Raw genomic sequence first — 17,500 nt, forward strand, 5'->3', positions numbered from 1 at the left:
CCTTCATTTCAGGTTGGACCTTTTGTTCTATTCGGTTGTTAAGTCGTGACGTGTTTCCGGGTCCAACGTTGGCTGAGGCGCTCTCTTCGAAAATGCCGCAGTAATAATAATAATTCATTATATTTGTATAGCGCTTTTCCGAGGCTCAAAGACGCTGACAATATGGGAAAAACGGGAAAGTGCTGTGTCCCTTGTTGTATGAATAGATCCCAGTCTAAAAAACGATTGAACTGTCATTCAACCTCTTTAGTACTGTGGTACTACTGGTGCGGGGAAGTTTTGGTTTGGACCCGGAAATTGCTAAACGTCACGCGTGACGTCACACTTAACAACCGAATGTTTCCAAGGTTTTAGTCAGACAGACAGAAGGGAGGAGGATGAGATGCATCCTGGGTGGACTTCATCATTCAGTCTGAGACTGATAAACCACCCGTTAGCCTGTTAGCCCGTTAGCCTGTCCAGTGTTCTAAGTTAATGGACGCGTTGAGCAACTGAGGAGGGGACACTTACTCATTGTACGAGAGTGGGGCCAAAGTTAATAGATGTTCTTAACTGTGGATGATAATATAGAGTACCGTATCAATGGATTTGATGGCCAATAAAGTGATCCATCTATCTCACGACAAAGATACACCTGTGTTAGATTGTCAGGTGTTATCAAGTTCACAAGACACAGGATAAGATGTCGGGTGATAGGCAGGCATTGAGATAACCAGTGCCAGTTAATAGTGAGCTGATAAAGGAAAAGCAATTGAATATCTGTCTCAGGGGAGAAGGAGCAAATCAGGAGAACGCGTCCATTTGCAATGTACTACTTACTTTCATATCAACAAAGGTTAGTTGTACATTTTCAATGTCGGGTCCTCTCCGGGTCCACATTCTCACATAGACACAACAAATACACACGCACAGACGCAAGATTGCTAATTAAGAATAGAGAGACACACCCATATGGATGACAACGGCAACAATAAACACACCTATAAACAATATGTGGGACCCACAGACATAAACATATACAAGCACAGAAATACAAACGTGTAATTCTAGAATCTAGACCCGCCTACACATTACTGAGACACTAAGCAGAGTTATGATTACCGTATTATTTGTAATAGAGGTGCCATCGGTTCTGAACTCATAATGACTGTTATGGGAGATCAGAGCCAGATGAGGGAGAGGAACTGTCCCCAAACATCTCTCCCTTTCGCTCTTTCACCTCCTTTATTTGTCTGTCTTTTTTTCATCCCTCTCTCTCTCTCTCTCTCTCTCTCTCTCTCTGTCTCGCTCTTTCTCTCCCTCTCTCTCCCTCTCTCTCCCTCTCTCTCTCACTCTCTCCCTCTCTCTCCCTCTCCCTATGTCCTCTCAGCTCCACTCACCTCTCTCCTCTCTTTCTCTCTCTCTCTCTCTTTCTTCCCCCCCCCCTCTCTCCCTCTCCCGATGTCTTCTCTGGTCTCTGTCCAGGCAGCAGGGAAGCTCTCTGGGCCAACCATGTGCATCCATGGAACTGCCCCCCCCCTACCTCAAGGAACTCCTCCATACCCCTCAGACCTCCTCACGCACCCTCCGTTCTACTGCCACCAACCTCCTCAAGACCCCCAGGACCAAGCTCCGCACCATGGGAGATCGGGCCTTCTGCTCGGCTGCTCCCAGGCTGTGGAATGCTCTCCCTGACCACCTAAGGGCACCACAGTCTGTGGATGCTTTTAAACGAGGCCTTAAAACCCACCTTTTTAATAGAGCCTTTTTTAGCCTTTTAATTGAAAATGTTTATTGTTTTATCTTCTTGTTTTTAATTGTAGCACTTTGAGATTTCTTATGTAAAGTGCTTTTATAAATAAAATGTATTCTTATTCTTATTATAACTGTGCCCAACACAGGACGCCTAGGGCAGTAAAGGGCTGTACTACTGATCTGTCCTGTACTCCACTGACACATATAAACAGAGGGGGGGGGGGGGGGGCAAGTGAGAGAGAGGGGAGAAAGGGGGTCAAATAGTGAGTGAAAGGCTGAGAGTGGGTGAGAGAGAGACAACATGAGTGAAACAGAAAGACACATGTTGAACAGGGGAGTCAAGGGGTCAATGTTTGTTACAACAAACGATTCTAAACGACCAGGATGTATAATACATAAACGAACGAACAAGGACAAATAGATAAAAGACATGTGTCACACGGATACAGTATACGCAGGGGAGCCAAAAGGGGCCTGGAGAAACAAAATGAGACTCAAACTCACGCAGTCTATCTATCTCCTGTCTGTCTTCCACCTTCCTGTCTCTCCCCTTCTCCACCACTACCAGCGCCTCATGTCGTATCCGTATCCATTGTGCGTATGAAAGAGGGCTCGTGAGGACAGTCACTCTTAGTCATAATAGCATGGGAACCACACGACACTGTGACGCGGCCGGGAACCGTACACAGATAGGCTGAGCTGAAGATCTTTGGTTTATGACGGGGTCATCAAGGTACTGACTAACACTGCTCTCTCTCCAGCAGAGGAGATAAAAGAGGGGAGAAGAGATATTAAAAAGCTCTTTCGTCGTTCAACACACACACACACATGTATGAACGTGACACACACGAACACGTACGCATGCGCGCTCGCAGTCGCCGCTCACACACACACACACAGGCAGACACGTGATAACACTCACACACACTCACACACATGCAGAGAAACAAACGCACACACACACACGCACGCCCAGGTGTGCTGTGGAGGAGGGATGGGCTGATAGGTGCTTATCAGCGAGCATTAGATGATAGCTCTCCGTCCCAAACCCCCCCCCCCCCCCCCCTGTCAGCCCAGCCCACTAACCCTCTGAATAAACCGTACCACACCACACCACTACACCCCCCTACCCCAGTGGGATCATGTGTTCCAATTACATTTGAAAACAAATGTTAAAATAAAGCCCTGACGTTTTTTTTATGCGTTTTCATGTTGTTTTGTTTTGTGGGTTAGATACTGTATCTATCTAGTATATTTTGCAGGTTTTTGAGTGGTGAGCGTTGGTGATGTGTTGGTATGAGAGGGGGGGGACGGGGGGGTGCTGTGGTTACGTGGGCAGAGAATGAGGGGGGGGGGGGGGGGACCTTCTGGTGAACATGTTTAGCTTTCTCATAAACATCTGATTTGAGAATTAAAGGTAAAGAGTTAACAGCAGGACTTTATAACCCCACCCCCCTTGAGTTTGGACGTGCGCCCATGAGTGTGTGTGTGTGTGCAACACACTCTATCTCTTTCTCTCTCTCTCTCGCTCTCACACACACACACACACACACACACAACCACACAAACCACAGCAGCACACTACACAGGCTGGTTGCTTTGACACTTCCAAGGACCACACACACTGACTCATAGCACTGGCACACACACACACACACACACACATATGGAAGCGAGTCTACATACAGTAATTGTGAAATACATACACACACACGCACACACACACACACGCACACACACACTCGCACACGCACACACACATAGACGCACACACACACATACACGCGCACACACACACACACACACACGCAAACACACGCACACACACACACACACACACACACACACACACACACACAGAGACAGTACTGGATCAGCAGCCTCAGAACCTAGAGTACAGCCATGACACAGAGGCCATTAGACAAACTGCACTGTCACCAGCAGGCCACATCAACAGTGCTGCACACACACACTAAGACCATAGCCAACCCAACTAAGTCCACCTCAACTTACACCACACTCATCAGCTGCAATATATATATATATAAGATATAGGCAACAACTCTGGTTTAAAACAACAACAACAACACACGACCAGAAGAGAAGTCAAAGGACAGGACAGGAACCGGCTGTGTGTCAGGGGAGGGGAGGCTGGCAGAGGTAGAAATCAGAGGCTCGTTGTATTGTAATGCATGGAATGGAAAGAGGAACGGTTTGTCTGATACCAACACACGTTTGATACCATTCCAGATTCTGTTCCATGCGTTACAATGAGCCTCCTGTCCTCCGATTTCTACCTCCTCCAGCCTCCCTTGTTGTTGCGTTTCCACTGTTGTGTTCGGTTTACCAGTAGAGGAGAGAGAGAGGCAAAGTCTAAAGAGGCTTCTTCAGACAGCGGCAGCAGAAGCCAATTATTAGTGTACGTTCTATTTTCCCAGAGACCATCCCTGTCTCTATCTAATCTGTTGTTTAATAGCATGGACACACCCTTGATATGTGTGCCCTGATAGCTGGGTTCACACAGGAAAAAATGGACAGTGAGAGGAGAGAATGGGTGGCGATGGGAGGATAAGGGTAGTAGATATGTATGTCATTGTAGGAATAGGGAGGTGAGCGGAAAGGCGTTATTAGTGAAAGAGGGTGGCGCGCGCACGCTCATGTAGAGGTTACTCACTGACTCTACAGGAAAAAAAACTAAACGGATTCACAAAAGGCTTGAATTTTTGAAAACCAAGTTCTTGTCAAATTAATTATTGTCGTCTATCCTGATGCAATATAGAAAAGGATGGAGCAGGTTACAGAGGTGACAAGATGATATCGTCGTGTTCCGTTTGGAGCAATCTTGAATGTTGATCATTCCACAGCAAATCTAATGATAGGCTCCTGTGTATGCGTTCCCCCCCCCCACCCCCCCACAAAAAGCATCCAATTGCTTATGATAGATAGGTTCAAAATATTATTTGTGGAATTATTAAAATAAACGTATAGGCCTATCATTATCATTCTCTCGGGGTCAATAGTTGGGCCTAACCCATAACTGGGTATGATTCGAATCTCAGGACGCTTCAGACATGTGTTCCGGATTGGTTCTAGTGGGCTACCAGATATAAAGTCAGTGACAGTTTATAATTCACTTCATGAGATGACTCTTTATTCAAATAACTTGGGGGTGAAACACGAGTAAACGAAGGGAAATGGAGGAAAGGCAGTAAGGCACCGTGAAAAGTAACGGGTTCTCATCGGTTTGGATACGCGCAGCAGCGCCGGGTCAATGCCGTCAGAAACCCCGAGAAAGTGTGAGCCCTGTGCCAAATCTCCACATCTAGACACACTTTAAACAGAACTAGATCTGGTGTAAATGAAAAAAAAATATCCATCTTAAGAGCTGAAACGAATTCATTTTTCATTCGGCTTGGCACAGGACTTTCTCTATAGTCTTTCGGGGCACTATTTATTCCAACAGAGACGCGTTTATGTAAAGGGAGAATGGCTCTGATGGCATTGGTAAGAAAACAATGCCTTCCTCCTCTTAACTATAGTGGCAACAATAAAGCCAACATTCCTCTTTAACTAGAATAGAACTCCACATTTTTCTCTCAAGAGTTATAGGCCTCTGAGACCCCTTGAGATTAAATGTACTTTTGTAAACTTGTGGGCCTTTCTTTGCAAGACTGATGCATTCTCACATGTAATTGAATACGTCATCGTGTGAGCAGCAACAAAGTTGTGTATCTCATGTAATTTGTGTGTTTAGTTGAGAGATTTGGGTTCTAATAAGAATAGCTTTTAGGACCATTTACGAGTATTGCTTTTGACATTAGTGGTTGGGGGGCTGTTTTCCATGACATGACTGAAACGCATTAGGGCCTGGCGAGCCTTCTTCTAACATCCTGATCATCGAATGTTGACTGTATTGATTTCAGAGGAAATTCGGACCTTAAAAATCATAGCATAGTAAAGTTCTATCTCCATTTTTGTCAAAATTGAGCCTGTGCATGGTGTTATTTTTTAAATGTTGACATTTTTGAGTTAGTAATTCATAAAATACAAAGGTTCCATCTCACAAAACATAATGGAATGTAAAAACTTTGACGCTAGGCATAGGGCCTACAGTTGCGTAAAATCAAAGTGAATCATCAGTTTGCATCAGAACAGACTGTTTATGCCTCTAACCCGTTGGGAAGGTCTCATGCACAGCGAAAACACAGATGACCGACAAAAATGCTCATAATGTTTTAATGACGACTTCTCAAAACAAAATCATATGCAAATGAGATCGTCTCCATAAAGCCGTGCGTCTTCATGCTGCTGTGCGCAATGCTGTTTTCCTATTGTGTGAACATGCAGATATCGCATAGTGTACGTTCAGATGGTACTTTGGATATAATGGCCAAGAAAATAGAGATATATAGGCCAATAATATGTTCCAGTGTCATTAAGTGCATACAACTAATTAAAACATCCATAACTTTCCCAAAAAGATTCAGTAGAATTTGTTTTTATCGACGTTTAGGAGGGTTTTTTGAGAGTCTATCTCCAGTACGTTACGTGGTCAAACAATTACAAGTTACGCAAAATGCAGACACTCCAACGTCACTAGATATTTCTAGGCCTAAAAGAACGTTTAAAACTAATTATGACCCTATCTTTTTGTTGACTACAAGATATGTTCTAAATACAGAGTTAATGGTCCTCTTAAGACTGGAGAAACCACCCGTTGTAAACAACAAACCCCAACCGTTAATTTCTCAACTTAATTGACACCTTTCAAAAAGCAACGAATCAGTCATTCTTATTTATAAACGTACACAGCGGACAGATAGTGTAATATAAAATGCTTTCTAAATGGGTTTATTAAGTAAACAGCTTAATTATAACCTTCAATATGTAAACACAATACACATAGGCTACACACACACACACACACACACACACACACACACACACACACACACACACACACACACACACACACACACACACACACACACGAAGAGTATTCCTTTGGAAAAACAACCAGCAACACTTGGTCTATGAGAGCAACAAAGCCGCATGAATTGAAAATATCAAACCACAATTATTGAGCCTCTTTCAGAATTATTCAGGAAAAAAAATCATATTATTCTGTAAAAAGTCACAAATGATATGCTGAAATGGCCTTGCATCTGCATCCACCCTTTCAGTGATTCCTATATTCAAATGGGACAAAATAAAAAGGACGACGCACGGCTATCGGTGTGTGGCTGATCACAGGCTCGACATCTTAAGGGCCTAATTATTGAGCTTACTTCGCTTTGACTAGGAAATACAATTGTAAAGTACAAACTAAGAAATTCAAATGAATCTATCTTAAACTAAAATGTGTGTGTTAATGGACAACTATTTTAGCGTGAGTAACAACCGTTACGAAAATATGCAAGTTATTAAGGTTATGATAATAATGATAATTAATAGGATTGTTTAATTAATAATTAATTGGATTATTACTAATAATCGAAATGATTATGATTAATATGCATAATTGTAATTATCAACAACATGTAATTAGCATTGGAGTAAATAGCAAAGTATTTAGATGAGGTAGAAGTTTTCAGATGAGGTAGTGTAAAATAGCCTATACTAAAAAGGAAGGAACATTTTTCAAAAGTAAATAGACACAATCTAAATTGTAATCAACTTCAATTCAATGGAATAGGGGGGCAAAAATCATATGAGAGACTTTGTAAAATCCAGTAAACTCAATCAAGTCTTCACAGAAAGTAATTCCCCTCTTCTTTGCGTTTGACCTTTCTGAAGCCCGGGTCAGATCAATCAGATGAAACATACTGCATATCACTAACAATAACCCTAGATAGGCCTATAGGCATACACAATATTCAGGAATGGTTTCATGGCTTTAGTAGCCTAATATAACAGCATTAATAATTAGTATTGGGATCATTAGGAATATTAGGCATTAGGCGTATTACTAATTGGTATTATTATTATTATTAGTAGTAGTAGTAGTATTAGTAGTAAGTAGCCGTACTAATAGTTGTAGTAGTAATATTTAGCAATGTGCAATCCTATTTGTTTTGCGATTTAAGTTACCGAAAAACGTATACGCTACTTTATTATTCAAAGTTTGCCTCTTTGAAAGTACAGAAACCATAGTACCACAGGCTAATATAGCCTATCTTTACATTGAATAATTACTTAGAAACAGTACACCTAAGTCATCATTTGTATAAATTATCAACATTGATATTTTTACTTATGACACATTGAAACCCATCGTGGCCCTAGATAGTGTTGTCAGAAATATCGCTTACAAATAACAAATCACATGGGAAACAGTGCAGGTTGGAGCGTAAAAACACCTCTTAGCTTGTACTCACGGCTTATGGCGTGTCTGTACCTCTGCTGGCCGTTGAGCAGGCTCTGTCCATTGATTAAAAGTATTGAATCCAGGGCTGGGCTGCGGCTGCTCCTGCACGGCGGGCTGGAAGCGGTGGATGTCGGAGGGGCTTGGCGCAACTTGCCCCACGAGCGTTGAACGTGATGGGCAACACGTCCGAGAGAAAGGGAAGAGGTGACAGGAGAGGGAATATAGACAGAATGTGCCGTGTGCTTATTGTCTATGTGAGAGTAGTGAATGTCTCAGAGACACAGAGAGAGAGAAACAGAGACAGAGAGAGGGGGGGAGAGAGAGAGACTCTTTCGCACGAATAGTGCGCCGGGGCTTTGCTTGCTTGATCGCGGGGATCCTGCTGGAGCACAAGTCGTCCCTGCTTTTCTCCGGCGCAGAATGGAACCAGAAACTTGACCGCTGGCCACGCGTCTTTTCTGATCGCACGTTTTCGTCTCCGTCGTCTCGCTTAAACACGACCGACGTCTCTAGTCTGTCCTCCGCTGAACTCGTGGCTTCATCATCGGCGGGAAGAAGCAAAGGGCAAAACGCATCACAACCAGGAACATTGCCATGCCATGTGAACACCAACTTGCTGCTCAACCATAAGAAAAACGGACCGAAACATGGAGGAGAAGGTGTTAACAGAGGAAATCTCGACAAAAAACAGTAACAGTGTTCGTCGCTCTGAGCAATCTGAGTGTGTCACTTTCAATCTCTCCCTCCGTGCCAACGGGCAGCGCGCTGACTGACAGAGAGGGAGGGAGGGGGAGAGAGGGGTGGAGAGAGAGAGAGGCAGAGAGGGGTGGAGAGAGAGAGAGAGAGAGAGAGAGAGGCAGAGAGGGGTGGAGAGAGAGAGAGAGAGAGAGAGGGAGAGAGAGGCAGAGAGGGGTGGAGAGAGAGGGAGAGAGGGAGGGAGTGCATGGGGGCGTCAAAAGTAATTGGGCCTATTCCTTTGGAATAAGCACTTCGTGTCTCGCTAACATATGGAAGTCCTAATATGTTGTTCTTATAAGAGTGTGTTTTCTCTTTGGCGAAACCGATTGGTCAGACTTGGCGTTCCATCGCTGTTATCCATTCGATTTCCACATAGTTTGTTTTAGACATTTGTAGTAATATGTAATAGACTAGTTAGTAGTTCGTGACTTTAGAATTATAAGGTTCTATCTCCATTTTTGTCAAAATTGAGTTTTACATAATCTGATCCATTAGGTGTTTATTAATGCCTGTGTGGTGTTATTTTTTTAAATGTTGACATTTTTTTGTTAGTTAATTCATCAAATACAAAGGTTCCATCTCACGAAACATAATGGAATGTCAAAACTTTGACGCTCAATATCTCTGAACTGCCCTAAACGGAGATAGAACCTTATCACTCTAAGCTCACCAGTTGACTGTAAAGCTTTTTTTAATATTCTATTTCAATCCTACAATTAGAACAGGCCTAAACATTTCATAATGTAGGCTACCATTGTTAAACAAAAAGTAAATAACCCACGAATAACCTAACAACCAACGGTGTTGATATTAGTAGACCAACGATAGATCATCTGAGAAGATCAAGTGTATGTCCATGTGTGACAGCGATGGTGTAAGAGCTCTGTGTGTTAATCAGTAGCCTAATAAAGGATGAATCATGACATGTTGTCCCTGGCCTGGCCCAGTCTGTTTTATTAGATGCCTTGTGTCAATAGGACAGGAGTGCACTGTCAGGTGGGATCAGTTAATAATAAACCACATTCTTGATAGACAGATGTCACGGGGGGGGTTTTAATAAATAATGAGAGCAACGTTATAAACGACGTCTGATGCCGTCGTGGATGAAGACAATACAAAAAAAAGCCAGGGCCACTCAAAGAAAACATCGAACCTTAAATATTGGATGAGATCCGTGGTGTTTTCGTGGTCTGGGTCTTGATATGTTTAAGGCCACAGGTTTTGATCGCAGATAATGTGGTGGTGGCAAATGAAAGCTATATGGCTGGCTCGGTATGTGTGCACTTTGCAGTCTCTCTCTCTCTCTCACTCTCATCTAAACTCTCAAAGACCCCCCCCGGATCTTCCAAATAAATGTCATATTGGTGAAAATGGATTACACATCTCTGTGATTCGGAGCATGCGCAACAGATGTGACAGTGGAAAGTCAACATAAAAACAGAAAGGTCCGTTTTTGCAACAGATGTGTGACTGCATGCATGCGGGAGTCATGATGCGCATTGAGATATAGCCTATATCACAAAAATACGCACAGAAATACAAATACACGGAATTCCAGAGAGTGACAAGAAGGGGGCTGGGGTGGGGGGTCAGTGTAAGGACCGTCGACAGACACCGTATTGATGCGTATATGCCTTTAAAACAACGCGGACTGGATAACGGAGGCAACAGGCTGGTGGGGTCCGGGAACCGTTCCACGTGCGTAAGTGTGCGCCGGTCAGAGAGAGTGTGTGTGCGCCGGTCAGAGAGAGTGTGTGCGCCGGTCAGAGAGAGTGTGTGCGCCGGTCAGAGAGAGTGTGTGCGCCGGTCAGAGAGTGTGTGAGCAATACAAAACCATACCATCAGCTACTTGTATGTATCTTTCTTATTTCATTACGATGCATATGCTTCGGATGCCATGTAATTGTAATTTTAGGTTTGGATAAATAAACCGATAAACAGTCTTCTAAAACTATTTTTTTTAAATGCTCACCGGTTATGAGGCTATATTATACGAGTGATGGTCCATAGACCAAAGCAGTACCTACCTTCGGTGTTTCAAAGGCACAGGCCTTGCATATACTACTATAACAACTACTATAACAGCAATTCATATGTATAAGCGAGATACTTCCTGTTGTAACAATAGTGTTTTTTTACGGTCACATTATAAGGACCCTCTCTCTTTCCAACTGATGTTCCTCAGGATAGAAGAACGCTACAAGCCGGCATGCAGTTTCCATTTTCAAATAGCTTTCGATGTTAGTGACTTACCTTTTTTTGGAGACCCTTGGAGACCCTTAAAAAGGTTCATTAACGGCGCAAGGATGTCAGCGGCTGTGATCCTGATCGGTTGCCGGTGGTTCTGGGAGGTAGAATTAACGAGATGCGCGCTGCTGGGGTGCGTGAGATGCGTGAGAGAGGACAGTGGCGGAGCGCCGTCGCTCATTCGTCAATAATATTAAATATGATAATGATGCCGAGCCGTGCGTGGGCGAGAGTGGAGTCGGAGCCAAACATATACGTGTTCTCTTTATCGCTTACCGGAACGTAATGCGTTTCAATGCGTATCTCTAAGACTAAACGTATTCTAATTATTATTAATGTTATCACTAATACAGTTACACGTTGTCACATGATTTTTGCAATACTTTAACTTGAACTGTCTCCTTATTTCCCTGTGGTGTGTGTGTGTGTGTGTGTGTGTGTGTGTGTGTGTGTGTGTGTGTGTGTGTGTGTGTGTGTGCGTGCGTGCGTGCGTGTGTGTGTGTGTGTGTGTGTGTGTGTGTGTGTGTGTGTGTGTGTGTGTGTGTGTGTGCGTGCGTGTGTGTGTGTGTGTGTGTGTGTGCGTGTGCGTGGCGTGTGTGTGTTTGTGTGTGTGTGTGTGTGTGTGTGTGTATCGTGTGTGTGTGTGTGTGTGAGTGTGTGTGTGTGTGTGTGTGTGTGTGCGCGCGCGTGTGTGCGTGTGTGTGTGTGTGTGTGTGTGTGTGCGCGCGTGTGTGCGTGTGTGTGTGTGTGTGCGTCGTGAGTGGTCAGTCAGAGGATGGTGGGTGTAATTAAAATATTCATGTGTCAAATGCCTGCCTTCATTCCCTTAAGGTGTTATTTAAAAGAATGGTATCTTATGTGTATAGGGCCCACTGAGGGAGAGAATTCGGGGCGTGAAATGTAACCTCAGTTTATATAAAGAACCGTGGAGTTTTAAAGATTGTTCCCGAAGCTAGACTGTGGCCAGTGTGACCTCGTCGTATGTAATTTGTTGAACCAACGATTTTAACGCAACCTAAAATGTTCTCTCTCCATTCGAAAATTAGAGGTAATCTTCATTTATACGTCAACAACGAGTAGTTTGAATGGACGTGTCTGTGGTTCCTGGCAGAAAGAGCGCTTGGCACGACATGTCACTTTTACGCACCGATCTTTTATGAATTTTCACACAAATATTCTTTAGCACGCCACAAAACTGTAAGACATGACGTTCGAATTGTTTCTAGATGAAGACTATAAAAATGTCAATGCCCTGCCTTTACTAGTAAATATTGACATCGAAAATAACGGATATAGCCGGTTAACTATATAATTATCCGATATTATTCAACCTTTATTCAGGCTGGGGAGCCCTGCTCTCTTCTATTCTTCATTGTTGCTGATATTAAATAACCTCTATAATAACTAAAATACTAAAACAAATAAAACGATGTTACAGTGTGTATCTACTTATCTTCGTTGCCTGTCTAAGATGAACTATACCTGAATTCATTGCACTCAATTATCTTTATGTAAGCAATGCAGCTTGTTCACATTGAGAGAAATATATCATGTGATTGTGGCTTTACACAAAGTGAAATAGACAAGAGGGATACATATTTAATTATGACTGAATACTTGCTGTCTTGCCGTCGATGCAGTTCTGCGACAGTTATATGAAGACCCCATATCTGGACACTTAGACCCCATATCTGGACACCTCCATGGACACGAGGCTATATGCCTATCATAAATGTGATTTCTTATACAATAGATGAACAATGAACATATCAACAGTAGGCCTATATAGGCCTATACTCTAAACATGATTATAATAATGCCATGCTGATGTGCTATAAAGGCCATGTCCATCGTAGCCCGGAGAACCCTGTAGAGAATTAAATGGATAACAAATCATATTTTTCCTTTTTTATTATTTTTATTATCTATAAATATTTTTATATTTTTTAAGGTTGAAAAAAAACAGTCCAAAATGGTGGTGTTGCGTGTGAGCATTAATGCAGTGTATTTATTCAAGGAAATATTTTGCTAACTGATGTGTCTTTCACCTCCGCGTGCAGCCATTCCTTAGCTATTCGGATGCGTCTAAATAATTAATAACTGGGGACTGGGGACTGCATGGGGCCTTCGCATTTCTGCTTCCCCCCCCCCCCCCTATCTATTTTCTATTTCTTGGGGAGCTGGGAGTCGCATGGTGGGGCTGCTCAGAGGCTCAGAGGCTCAGAGGCACAGGGGCAGGGGCAGCAGGAGTCTCGCGCACGAGCTCAAACAAGCGTGAAACTTCAGAACGCCGTGAAACAATAAAAAATTGATCTCTACTATAGCCCCAATAGAAAACAATCCGCAAATACGTATGTAAATAATTAAGGAGACGGGACATCCCTGAAGCTTTTTTACAACATGATAGTCATTATGAGGTAGTTTAGATTATTGAGCATGCACAACATGTAACCCAGGTAAGTCGAAACAGGTCTGGGTCCTTATAGGGGACGGAGGGGGGCCATGGGAGGAGAGGAAAGGGGTTGCAGATGGGAGGTCTACATGGATAGAATGTCCCGGGCTCCGGCCAGCTCTCTGGCCCGGCTGAGCCGAGCAGAGCAGAGCAGTCACTCCGTGTCATGTAAGCCCGCTGAGCCTCCCGCGTCCCTCCTCCAGCTCCCCAAATAAGAATAACATGTTTTTATTTAGACTATTTCACATCGAACGACTATGCGAATTTATAGGAAATGATGTGGTGATTTTACGCAGACCCTCTCCGGCACAAAGCTCATTTAAATTCAAGAAGTAGTCAGCGGAATAACTTGAAGAAAAATGCGTGCTCTGGCATGCGTCAACCTGATGGCGAATTAATACACACCGTTATGACTGCGTCGTCCCCGGGCCGGCCAGCTATAACCTCTGGCCCACCCCCACGGGACCCCCACGGGACCACAGCCCACGATGGCCTGTAAAGTCACACACGGTCGATATAAACATTATAAATGACAATTCGAGATATTTTAAACTTTAAGATATATACTCGAACTGTGTTATCGTTTGGATACACGTTTTTATTCCAGAAGGTGTTGGTCACATGTGTTAACAGAACCACAAGATAACCTGTCGTTTGGTGTAGAAACAGCACCACCGTGTGGCGGTTGGTGGAACAGCAACAAGCACTGGACCCAAGCTTGCTTCTCATAAGAGCCACAATTGCTCGAAATTTAGAGTGGGGATATACATAATAAAACTTTTTTTTTTTTTTATGATACCACGTTATTTCCATACACATAAACTAATATAGTTGCATTTATATTGTTGTCTAGCGGGTTATTGGTTAGAGGTTCAAGGACAGCCACCTATAGCCTATGCGATATAGACTCTATCGATGGCTTGTAAACATATAGGCCATTTAAAGTGTAGGCCAACTGCTATTGTTACAGTAGTCGTATGTCCACAATGTCTATGCATTTTTAACAAATAAACGAAAACATGTCCCAATCATTTTTGATAAAACTATTTGAGTTGCACTATAATGTTAATGAAGTTACTTTGCAGACCATTCCGTCTGACCACGGCTGGACCACGGTTGGACCACGGTTGGACCACGGTTGGACCACAGTCGGTCATGATTGGTCCAGTCCGCGCCAGGCCGCAGGCTGAGAGAGAAGGGGAATTGAGATTGTCGAAAGGGCTTTGCTGTCACAAACTCTAAATTGAATGTTTTAAATGATACATTATTATACTATTATTATTATTATTATTAATATTATTATTATTATTATTATTATTATTATTAGCAGTAGTAGGAGGAGGAGTATCATTATTAGTAGTAGTATTAATATGATTATTGACATTAATATAATAGTATTGTTAATATTAAGAATATGATTCTGATTATTAATAACAATAATACATAGTAGGCCTATATTTGTTCTTATATGTATGATGTAAGTATTGGTATTTATTCTGGAAATATAGTCCAAATTAATGCAAAATGTCGTTGTATATTTCGCGCAACGAAATTCTGATTGCTCGATGAGCCCTGGACTGAATCACTTTTAATCGAAGACGAAGGAGTCTAACGCGAAACGAATGTCTGACGTTACAACACAAAACAGACAATTAAACGGAATATAACAAAAATAAATAGTCCTACATATTTTTGCAGGATAACCAGTTTCTTTAACCAGATTCATGACGTCAGCGGTGCAGTTTGAATGTAATGTTCCACATTTGGATAATAGGCACATATGAGTCAAGTGAGCGGCGCGCAACACTGGCGGGACCACGAGAGAGCTGACATTATGGAAATGAATCAAGGTCCTGAAATGAAGAAGGTTCAATATCAATTTAGTGCTATAATGGGCCCACCTTAAAAGTGCCCCCTGCCCCCTCACCTATAGGGTTAGGGTTAGGGTGAGGGTTACACAACACCACATAACTAATTCAACCCCTATCCAGGACACATTCATATTCCTACAAACACAATAATTAAATCAAACATGATCAATGTTCGCATCTCAACAGCGAAATGGAGGGTTAGGGTTAGGGTTAGGGTTAGGGTTAGGGTAACCCAATTCAAAATGGAATAATCCCGAGAGAAGCCCCGACATGCGCACCCCTGCGCTATCAGAACGAGCTACCCCAATGTCACGTCGGAATTCGACGTTTGTCCATAAACGTCGAATTCTGACGTCTGCCGTGTGAGACCAGGTTGCGTGACGTAACCCACGCGCGTGCAAAAACACTACTAACTAGGCCGGTAACCTTTGCGGTTGGCGCGAGGGGAAGTGGCACCTGAGTCCTTCTGATCCGTGACTGTTTCAGAGTGTGTGTGTGTGTGTGTGTGTGTGTGTGTGTGTGTGTGTGTGTGTGTGTGTGTGTGTGTGTGTGTGTGTGTGTGTGTGTGTGTGTGTGTGTGTAAGGCGCGTCTAATGGCTTGTTTTTAAAAGATGTATCTCGTTGCCGGTTAAAATGATTAATTTGTCTTTTAAACGATATTCTAATAGACGCGCGGTGGCAGTTGGGAGTTTTTCCAAATTGCTTCCATGCAGGGGTCATGACTCGGAGGGGTCAGGGGTCATGACTCGGAGTCCATTATTGCTTCGTCGGACCATTTCTCACTAATCGCCGCGCGCCTGTCAGGACTGCAGCACTTCCACCCTGCGACGCACGTAAGTATATATAATATAATAAATAACTCAAGTTATTGTGGGAAAGGCTCAAAGCACTCCAGACTGCTACTATGTCTTTATGTGTTAGCAGCAGTCAGTTCCTGCATTGCATGTCTCGCTTTAATTAAAAGCGAAAAACATGAATTCCGCCAGAAACGATTCCCCATCCATAGCCTTCATTCATGTAGCCTATTCTTATTTTCGATAACTATGCTACATGATGAATGTAATAATACAACTACTGATGATAATACTACTATTAAATAGAACGTGAATATCAGGAATAGCCTATTATGTTATTCGTATTATTATATGCATAGCATATAATAGGCCTATTAGTAAACATTCTTATTATACCATTATTAGGCTAGTAAATGTTATTAGATGGTTATTATCGATTTTTTCTTGATTAATTTCTGTATTATTATTATTATTATTAATATTAATATTATTATTATTATTATCACCATCATCATAATTATTATATCCAGACCATAGACCTACAGTAGCCTGTACAACGGTAACTTGAATGTTTCGAGTATACAGCATAGGCTAGATAAAGTTATATTATTAAGTCGATTTTCAAGAAATAAACCCGCTCATTTGGGCTCTTTTATGTTTGTTATTTTTAAGGGCAATATTCGATAGGAACTGTACTTCCTTTTTGTTCAGTTGGTAATTGTAGAAAGGTTACAGGATTGTGCAACTCGCCATGCGTCATTACAAATCAATAACCGTAATGTCATAAAGGGATACGTGTGACAGTGCATGTAGTAGGCCTGTAATTATATATTGATATCCTACAACCGGAAATATGCACCTGGAAATTCACTCCAAAATATCGCTTGAACATCAGATATGAAGCACTATACATCACACTGAACACGTGTTACTTTCTGGGCAGATTGCGTTGATCAAAAACAACAGTAATCTTCTTACGCCTGTTTTGGAGTTCAAGTCCTTGAGACTTGTAATATGCAACAAAGAGGATTGTTTTCATGTCGGTAAATGCCGTAAACCCTGCCAGCCCCACGGCTTCTTTTCTCCGGGTAAAAAAAAGTTTTTACCTGAAATTAAATCCGTCTGACCTGAGAGACGCAGAGGGAGAAAGTCAGAGAGAGAGAGAGAGAGAGAGCTGTTAGCGTCAGCACTCTGTACTGTGTCATAGGGCAGGAGTATTTGACAGTTGGAATTATCTGTAAATACTTCATTAAACTGTGTATGAGTTACCCCTGGTGCCTCTCGGTCCACTTCTGCT

This window comes from Nansenia antarctica (assembly GCF_963989245.1).
Source record: "Nansenia antarctica genome assembly, chromosome: 7".
Classification (NCBI taxonomy): Eukaryota; Metazoa; Chordata; class Actinopteri; order Argentiniformes; family Microstomatidae; genus Nansenia; species Nansenia antarctica.